This window comes from Octopus bimaculoides, chromosome 4 (genome assembly GCF_001194135.2).
Source record: "Octopus bimaculoides isolate UCB-OBI-ISO-001 chromosome 4, ASM119413v2, whole genome shotgun sequence".
NCBI lineage: Eukaryota > Metazoa > Mollusca > Cephalopoda > Octopoda > Octopodidae > Octopus > Octopus bimaculoides.
The window spans coordinates 121544540-121554685 of record NC_068984.1 but is presented as its reverse complement, the minus strand read 5'-3'; the positions used below and the strand labels follow the sequence as shown (position 1 = coordinate 121554685).

The 10146-nt window shown below is 34.7% G+C and overlaps 1 long non-coding RNA gene across 1 annotated transcript in view; it reads left to right on the top strand.

The window, feature by feature from the left end:
• LOC106868139 (uncharacterized) overlaps positions 1–3770 on the top strand; it is a 6539-nt gene extending 2769 nt beyond the window's left edge. Inside the window, exon 2 of the long non-coding RNA XR_001409226.2 lies at positions 3273–3770. This is a non-coding gene — a long non-coding RNA (uncharacterized LOC106868139). The remainder of the gene's footprint in view (positions 1–3272) is intronic.
• The last annotated feature ends 6376 nt before the right edge of the window (positions 3771–10146 follow it).

The window sequence follows — 10146 nt, the reverse complement described above, 5'->3', positions numbered from 1 at the left end:
ATATATATATATATATATACATACACACAACATATAAAGGTAAAACCCAAAGATCAAGGTGTGGGAAGTTAGTAAGCTTCGAGCAGTCCGTAGAAGGTGTAAAAAAAACATTCAAGAACAATAGTGGTTTATTGACGTAGAAGGCTGGACATTTTTTCCATATCGAATTTCGATAAGCTGATAAAAGTTATTTTATAGTTTACGTTTGGTAGCTGGGGTTGGTGTGTATGCGAATAAAAATCCACAATTAGAGATTACCCCTCGTTTGGGTATTTACTACTTCCGAGGTTCTGCCAGCTATGAAACATATGTAGCCTGGATTTCATCCACTCCATTCCCTAATTTTGGATTACATACATACATACATATACAGGGTACGATGGGTAAATTGTCGCCATTTTATATTTTTAATTTCGCGGATGTGCATTGTTTGTTTCTCATTTTGTCGACTACACAGTATAGTAGATTCAGTTGGACACCGTCTGTGAGAAAAAGTCCCATGACACAATTCACTCTACCAGAAATTTGGAAACGACATGTTGTACAGCTTGGCATTCGCTCCCGAAGCTTAGACGGAAACTAAAAGAAGCCAGTCGTGTGTGTGTGTGTGTGTGTTTATGTATGTCCCCCCCCCCCACCGCTTGACAACCGGTGATGTGCTTACTCTCTGTGACTTAGCGGTTTGGCAAAGAGACCGATAGAATAAGTACCAGGCTTTAAATGATACGTGCTACTGACAATTCATTCGACAAAAAATCCAAAAAATTCAGCATGACCGCAGTCTAATGACTAAAACAAGTAAAAGAATTACGTGGTGTAGTTGTTTTGGATCTCCAGGTCAAACTGCTGGAATGTCAACGTTCTAACCATATCACTTGGTATGTTTTATGATACCTAGCCAACACCCTCTGACGTCTTAAACCAGTACTATCAACTTTAACCCCACCCAGTAACCTTATCCCTCTGGAATCTACTGTATTTCTCGTTTCTTCTGTCAGATGTCTACTGATACAAGTTTCAACATGAACATCAACAATATCGATCTATCAGTGTCGGTGAGGTTGCAAAAAAAAAAAAAAATATGAACTCTACCTCGTCACCTTGATGATACCTTAAAAGGTGTGTGTGTGTGCTTATGTGAGTTGTGTTTGATATTGTTATATTTGCTACTAGAAAGTAGATACCCTAGATTTAAATGTTTATCAAATATCTTATAGATATTCAAGTCTTAATCTTATAGATGTTCAGGTCTTAATCTTTGTAATCCTAGTATTTAATCTATCGGTCTCTTTTGCCGAACTGCTAGATTACGGGTACGTAAACAAACTAACATCTGTTGCCATCTGTACTGCAAGATGATAAAAATGAAAATGTGATGATTGACATTTCAATTACACTTTTTATTGTTTATATGTTTTTGTAAAGGGAACCATCTTACTAGACTTCAAAATTCAATATAAAATAAATAAGTATATAAATATAACCACGCAGGGTGGTTAAACGGAAAACGAAATCGGTGGTACGAACACAGTAGTACAAATTATTTTTAAAACTTCGTGTATAGAAATAAGTTTCTTTTGTTTTCAGCCATTAAATTTCGTTTGTATATTCGTTTTCTAAATTCATTAAGAATTCATAAAAATATCTTAGATAAAATTCTCTTAAATGACATTTTCCGACTCTATTTACCAGACTTATATATTCCTGGCCATAATACACTTCTCTTTCGCCTTTGATTGCGCCCTTCTCTTCCTTTCCAGCTCGAATTCTTTTTTATTGTTATCAACCCATGGATTTGAAGGTTTTAAGAGCAATCGTTTCCAATTTATTGGATACCACTCGATATTAGCGGAAGTTGTGTTTTCGGTATTCCGTAATCACATCATTCATATACCGTTTCCATTTCAGGTATGTTCCTCCAACGATACTCTTAACATGGGTCTTTCCATGATCTTCTGTGTGGTAGAAGTAGTCCATATCTCATTTACATATAGGAGCACAGATATATAGGACTGTGCTATTAAAGAGATTGGTACGCAGGATCTTTTCCAGCTGTACTTAATCAAAGCAAATGTTTTCCATCCTGCTCTTAATCTGCGCGAGGTTTCAGCTGTCATGTCCCGGCATATATTCACTACTCCTTCCTCTCTTCAATTTCATCACTTCCCATCTCTATTCGGTCTTATGCTACGTTTTCGGACCAAATTTTTTTTTGGGTAAATTTGGACAAGTACACCCGTACGCGGTTCACTAAGAAAAAAAAAAAAAGAACGTCGGATTTTTTTGTGGTTCACTGTTGAACTCTGGATATCTAGCTCTATCAGTGTAGTCTGATGCTTTTACGATGAGCTACTAACACATTTGCGAATCAGAGATGTATTAGTAGCTTACAGTTGAGGTTACTTTTCCAATCAATCTGTTTGGTGGCCATTTCAAGACATGTAGTGATGAGCTTTGGAGCATTTACCGATGTAGTCCACTGCGATTATGTTTCCGTAAAATATTGTTTATTACGTCATCAGGTCAAAAATGAAAACATTAGAACCTTTCATGAAAATTATTGAAACTAATAGTCTCTCATAGGTAATATGGTAGCATTTAGTTACATTAGTGACTAGATCACTTCTTCCTATAGTTTCTCAAATACCCTCAATGTCAGATATACGATGTCGTTATGTATCAATATTTATTTCTTTATTGCCCACAGGAGGCTAAACATAGAGGGGACAAACAAGGACAGACAAGGGAATTAAGTCGATTACATCGACCCAGTGATTAACTGGTACTTATTTAATCGACCCTGAAAGGATGAAAGGCAAAACCATAATACATATATCAAATCACATTGGAATGATACCTGAGATAGAATGACGACTTCTATTACTCAGCGTAAAAATTAGGCTTGGTATCGATCCTTGGCAGACACGTCAGAGCTTATGTGACATTTTATTGTCTTAGGCCAGGGATGGGGAACCTGTGGCCTTCTGCAGTCTTTGATGTAAATGTTAATATATATTTTTTAAGACCTTGATTTTTTTTTTGTCTATAGTTTTTCATGCATAAATTTACAACACACACACACACGCACGCACACATAGATGAGAGAAAAAATAACTGTGTTCAGTGATGTCGCTCCCAGGAATTAGAAGCATTTTTCTATGAACCTAACGAATATAAACTTCGTATCTTGTCTGAGATCGGTTTTTCTGGATCAGTGTGCAACCGGCCTTACTAATTTATTATCATCCTTTTATTTTTTATCGGTATTCCAGGATAAAAACAATTTTCAATCCATAAGTATGTCGAAGAAATTGAAACGAACTTTGAAAGAAGAAAATGAAGAATGGGAATTACAATATTTTTTAGTGAATAGTGGAGGCAAAATGTCTTGTTTGCTTTGTGATACCGCAATTGTAACAGTTAAGAAATTCAATGCACAGCAGCATTATGTTCTTCATAAAGGCAAAAAAATATACCAAATTAGAGGGTGAATCCCGAAAGATAGCACTGCTGAAACTGAAAGATGGAAAGCAAAAGCAAAGACAATTTTTCCATTCTGTGTTACATCAAGGAAATGGTGCGACAGAAGCCAGCTATAAAGATGCATATTTGCTTGGAAAATAGGACCAATTGATACTAAGAACCACTATGTTAGAACCTGATATCAAAATGTTTTCTCAAAAAAAAAAAAAAAGAAGCAAACTCAAAGAAGTCGTTAATTTGAATAACGAGTAAATACATACCTAAATAAAATATTTCAAAATTTCATATTCTCGGTGTTTCTAAGCTTGACTTTTTTAAAAAGATAATTATTCATTTACTTATAAAAAAAAGTTCCTACTTAAGTAAAATATTTGAAAATGTCATATTTCCAATTTTTATTTACCCATCTTTTTTTTATGACATTACTATTAAATAACTTAGCGGCCTAAGCCTAGGGATAAAATGACAAAACAAATATTTGTTCAATGCGGCCTCAAAGAGGGGCGATGAATTGTAAGGTGGCATTCACGAAGAAAAAAGTTCCCCACCCCTGTCTTAGGCAATAATTATTATATACGTTATATTTAATAATATATGACGTATTTAAATATAGACGTGAATACTAGAATGTGGTCAATGTGTGTATACATACATACATATTTATACTTATATATTTATATATAAGTATATATTTATAGATGTTTTCTATCTAGTTTGGATTCTTTGCCATCAAATTTGATGGCAAAGAATCCAAACTAGATCGAAAACATCTATATATTTATACTTATTCATATATATGCAAGTCTTTTCTCGAGTTCGAAATGTGATTTTGTTTTGCTACCTACATTCCAATGATGGAGTACTGTATCTTAGAAACCATCTCCTTCCTTACAAGAAGACTTCAAAATACTTAAAAATTGAAGAGAACGTCCTTAGAAGAACAGAATGGAATAAGTGGAGCAAGAACACACACGAAAACGAAAAGTGTCGCTGAAGATGTCACAAGTATGTGATGAAAAATTTCCGGACAATGGACATAAGTTAAAATAATTAGATAAGTACAGTAATAAACGAGAAAGAAAAAAATATATAGTGCGTGTATATTTGGCAAAAAAAAAAAAATTACCGTCTTGAAATACAAGACCTATAATGTTAATGAAAAATAACTCCTAAATAAATATAACACTCTATTTGGAGTTATTTCCCTTACATTAGAAATTTATTGAATAATTCGTCTAACTATTCAAAATTTGCAACTTTTATTTCCCCACAAAATGCGTTTAAAATAAAAATAAATAATGCAGAGAGATGAAACTACCTTAGAGTAATAGAAAAATGAAATTATTTAGTGTAAAGGGATAATTTAATTCAATTCTGAAAAATAACCATTTGCAATAAAGATTACTAGTTCAAAATGTAGATTTGTCATTCAGTAAGCATATAGAAAGAAAAAAAGAAAACAGGAAAAACACAACAAAAGTTAGGTTATATTGAATCAGTATATATGAGTTTGAAGTATTATACAAAAAATAGGACAATAAAAATTAGTCAATAATGTACAGAATATAAACCATAAAGCATGTATATAAAAAAAATATTGAAAAATGTGAGTCTGTGTAGAGATAAAACTTTTCACCGAGTGAAGTGCCTCTCCTAAGATACTGGTTGTCCCACTTTTGAGTGATCAGTCATGTTTAGGAAAAGACCTGAACCTTTTATTTAGTAGAAAGTCCTTACCAGCAAGGAAAGCCTGTTCTCACTGATCAGGACGGATCTCGACAAAAATAAAATAAGTCAAAGAACCCACGGCGACACAAGTAGATGAAAATCTGTGATCTCAACAGCCGAAGTGACGGAAAATGACAATGCCGAACAGATTGGCTAAGAGCCGACCGTTGCATTTTTATTGCCTGATCTTGCATGTAATATTCCACGTGTGCTATAGAGGATATCTTCGAGACCACAGTGCCTAGGTCACTTCGTGGCGAGTCGGGATCACTCTAATCAAAACTCCTACGGGTATTTCTTCACGGATGTAACAAAATATATGACCAAATATGTAACAGATTATTATTACAAATGACAAAAGATGGTATTTCATCCATCTTTACGTTCCAAGTTAAAAAAAAAAAGACGGCGAGGTCGACTTTGCTTTTCATTCTTTCGGGAGTCGATAAAATAAGTATTACTCAAGCACTAGGATCGATGCAATCGGTTTATCCTTCTTCCCCGAAATTACTGGCGCTGTGCCAAAATGTGAGACCAATATTGTTCTCAATGCTAACAGGTTATTGGGCTATACTGATCTAGATAGAAAAAAAAACAACCTACTGGATTACAAACCGAGCCAACAGGCAGCAGACCTTGGGGTAGACCAAGAATGTGGTGGTCGGATAATATCCATAGTCTTAGTTGGTCAAGCATAGGAATCTATCCGAAAAATGTAATGACAGTTGCTTCTGAAAAGTCTACCCCACACGACCCTCCTCGGAATAGTGAGCGGATGGGTGAGTAAGCTACAGGTTATACGAAAAACGAAATCATTGAGTCAAAACAAGTTCGTATTGATTTCAAATTTTGGCACAAAGCCAGAAATTTTGGAGGAGGGGATAAGTCGATTACTTCGATCCACAGTGCTCAACTAGTACTTATTTTATCGATCCCCGAAAGGATGAAAAGCAAAATCGTCCTCGACTGAATTTGAACTCAGACCGTAAAGACGGATGCTAAGCCGCTATGCCTTTTGCCTCGTGTGCTAACGATTCTGCCAGCTCGCCACCTTAATCTATCTATCTATCTATCTAGATCGTGCCTCAGAACGCCCCAAAATTGTTTCTACACGTTTTCCCCATTCATCTTGATCTTCCATAATGGCCCTCAGCTCCTGTATCCCTTCCATACCAATATCCTTCAGCAAGTTGTCGATATAGGTCGTCTTCCTCCTTCTTTTCCTGGTTCTTCCTTCCGTTGTTGCCAGAGCACTAGCTTATTAGCAATTTCATCGGTGTGTCTGATGCAGTGTCCAGCTACCCTCATCCTTCTATCCTGTGTCTTCACTGTTACTTTTGGTAGTCCCTAATATACGTCGGCATTTGTTGTATGACTCTTCCAGGAGACATTGAGTGCCATTCTGAGCATCCTCGTATAACAACCGTCCAACTGATTCTTCAATGTTTTAGTGAGCGTCCATGCTTTATCCCCCGTATAGAAGAATAGACTCTACTGTTGCCAGAAATAACCTCACTTGCAATTTCCTTGCTAACTTTGCACTCTATACCTTTCTCAGTTTATGGCATGCACTCCAGGCAAGAGCTTTCCTTGCTACGATGTCTTTTTCAGTACTTTGTGTTCACACACCAAGGTAGTTGATATTGCAAGTTAATATTACAAAATAATTTCAAAAGGCATATCATGTGAGCAGGAAGAAAATTTTTCATTCGTTAAATTCTTGTTTATATATTTCTTTTCTTGAGTCTTTAAGCAGTCATGTCTTAAATAAAATCTTCAAAAATGACATTTACCAAAAAATTTCATTACCATTTTGTTTTGTTTTCGTTACCATGGGAATCCATATCATTTATTACGTCATCACATCACAGATCAAACCTACTGAACGTTACCAAAAGAACATAGAGATAAGAGGATAAAGTACGGTGTAGTAACTTCTCAGAAATGATCTATTTAAATCGGCTGAACATATTTGGTTGTATTTCTGAGTCGAATCTTTCACTGAACACTTTTTTTTAAAGTACTCTGAATGTTGGATAGCGAGAAGCAGACACTTTTTTTTGTTTTATTTTTTTGTATCCAGAAAATATGTATCATACATAATTTGTAGCACAGAGTATTGTTTTTTTCAGATCTCTTAAGTGATCATTTAATATATTCTCAAGTGATCTGTCACCTATGATTGTTGTTAACAACAATGACATTGTCACACCTTAGAACAAAATGTCTTGCTCTATTAAGGGGATCAACAATTGCCAGAGTTTCTCTTTCTGCTATCATATATCTTCTCTCAGCTGAATGTTTAAAGCTGCAAATGACCTGAGTAATCTGTCAAACTTTTAGCAATAGAAAGATTGTGTTGAAATGCAGCTGCAATGCTTCTGGAATAGCCAAAAGTCTATTCCTTTCTTAAGCCAATCTGCAGCTAAATATATAGGTTATCATTTTTTTAAAATCAAAAATTAGATGTATATGAGTCTTGTTATTGTAAGATAAGACTTCTTGCAAACTCTATCAAAGATAGAGCCGTCTGTTTTGTATTTAGGTTAATATTACAAATGATAGAATTCAAAATATTTGAAGCTAAAAAGATGCAATTCTACAGCATAAACATATAAGTGAAACATGTAGAACTAAACACAATATCTTTAATTTATTCGTTAAAAAGCAACATAGACTTATCACACAAGGATTTTTGCATTATTTCATTCCTCCATCTAGCGATATGTTAGATATGTTCATGCTTATATGATATTTCAGATTAAGTAAATAAATTCTTATATATCACAGATTAATAGTATAAATAAAAACATATATTCAAATAATTGTATATTAAAACAGTGATGCAAAATACAGATATCAGTGAGCAAAACACAACATAGATTATGGTATCTGATCAACTTACTTCATCACAAATTTACGCAAACACTATCACATGTGTGTGATATTGGAGGGCATGTGTATGCTTGCAAAAAAACAGAGATGGGGGAGAATGACCCTCAAACAAAAATATTTTATTTTGGGTTGCATTCAAATTACAGATTGATTCTGAAATTTAAACATGGAATTTCCTATTGCATGGTTTATTTGCTGGGACAATTGTTTTCATGATTACATATTCTTCGTGTCATTAGCTGCTCAACCACGAAGTAGGAATGGAATATTTTTGTTTATAAAATTCATAGAATAAAATAAATTTCTGTTCCATAAGGAAATCATCTGGTGGTGGTGGTATGTAATATGTAAAACTTGCAAAATCCAACCACACGTACACTATATATATATGGTCTTCCCTTCAGTTTTATTACTATTATTTTAGTTTCTTTGTCAAAGTTCTTTCATCACACATTTTGTGACCTCTTCTGCAACTCTCTGTCCCACATGTCTCCTCTTGTTTTGCTTATTTCAGAATGTGTAATGAAAGAACTTGAACAAAAAAAAACTAAAATAATAGTAATAAAGCTGAAATATATAGTGCATGTGTTTAATTGGCAAAATTAAACCCCTCCCAAGCATAACAATATATAACTATTCATTTGTAGGAAAAGCAAGTTTTTTTCCCTTCATGTTCCTAGTCTTACAAGCTTGGTTTACTCTTACACTGATCAGGTTTATAGGTAGCAGAAGAAAGTAATTTTCTTTTATTCCACTCTGCAGCAAGCTAAAACTAGCAAATTTAATCCTTTCTACTATAGGCTCAAGGCCTGAAATTTTGGTGGGAGAAGACTAGTTGATTACACCGACCTCAGTGTTTCACATGTACTTAATTTATCGCCCATGAAAGGATGAAAGGCAAAGTCGACCACAGCAGAATTTGAACTCAGAACATAGTGACAAGCGAAATACTGCTCAGCATTTCGTCCGGCATGCTAACGATTTTACCAGCTGCCTTAAAACTAGCAAATTTAATGCTAGAATAATGGGCAGTTTATCAAATAATTAACAGCCAACATAAAATACTTGAAAAACTCTGAAGGTTGTCTACACTTGCAAAATAGTTGTTTTCATTTATATTATCAATAAAGGATACCTTCATGATGTGATGTTTAGGATATCATACAAGGCTTAACCCTTTAGCATTCAAACCAGCCATATCTGGCATAAATACTCTACCTGTTCTATGTTCAAACCAGCCAGATGTAGCCTCTCACACCTATCTTGCAATGTCCTTCTAAAAATAAGCATTTACATTATGAAAATCTCATGGCTACAAAATAATACATGATTAATTCAAAACAATGTGAATAAATTACATTTGACAATAATTTGGGTAAATTTGCAAAGGTAGAATAATAAGGGATTTTGGTATTCTTGATAGAATAAAGTTATTTTAAAGAGATAATTAATCTATTCTGAAATTTGATTTTAATAAAGCATCTCCTTTCCATCTTTGTCACAGCCACCAAATTACCATCTTGCAACTTGAAGGAGTGCAAGCACCCCAGGCTGGGAATCCTTGTTTTGCACATCTTGAAATTAGAACATAGTATCTTTCAAAAAAATAATGATTCAGTCATAGATATAGGATGTCTGATTAAAATATGGAATGATCATAGCTGGAATTGTTTGAACATAGTATTTCTGGATCAGGTTGACCTGGGGCTAAATAATATCATCATCAGCAGCAGCAGCAGCAGGAGTGGCTGTGTGGCAAGTAGCTTGCTTACCAACCACATGGTTCCAGGTTCAGTCCCACTGCGTGGCACCTTGGGCAAGTGTCTTCTACTATAGCCTTGGGCCGACCAAAGCCTTGTGAGTGGATTTGGTAGACGGAAACTAAAAGAAGCCCGTCGTATATATGTATGTAGTGAAACTACCTATCGCCATTAGATACAAACTACTATCGCCATTACATACAATCATCTCATTTAAATATAAACAAGCGCGGGCGTAGCGGAGAACCCATCTCCTTGTCATCACGTGACTGATTAATAT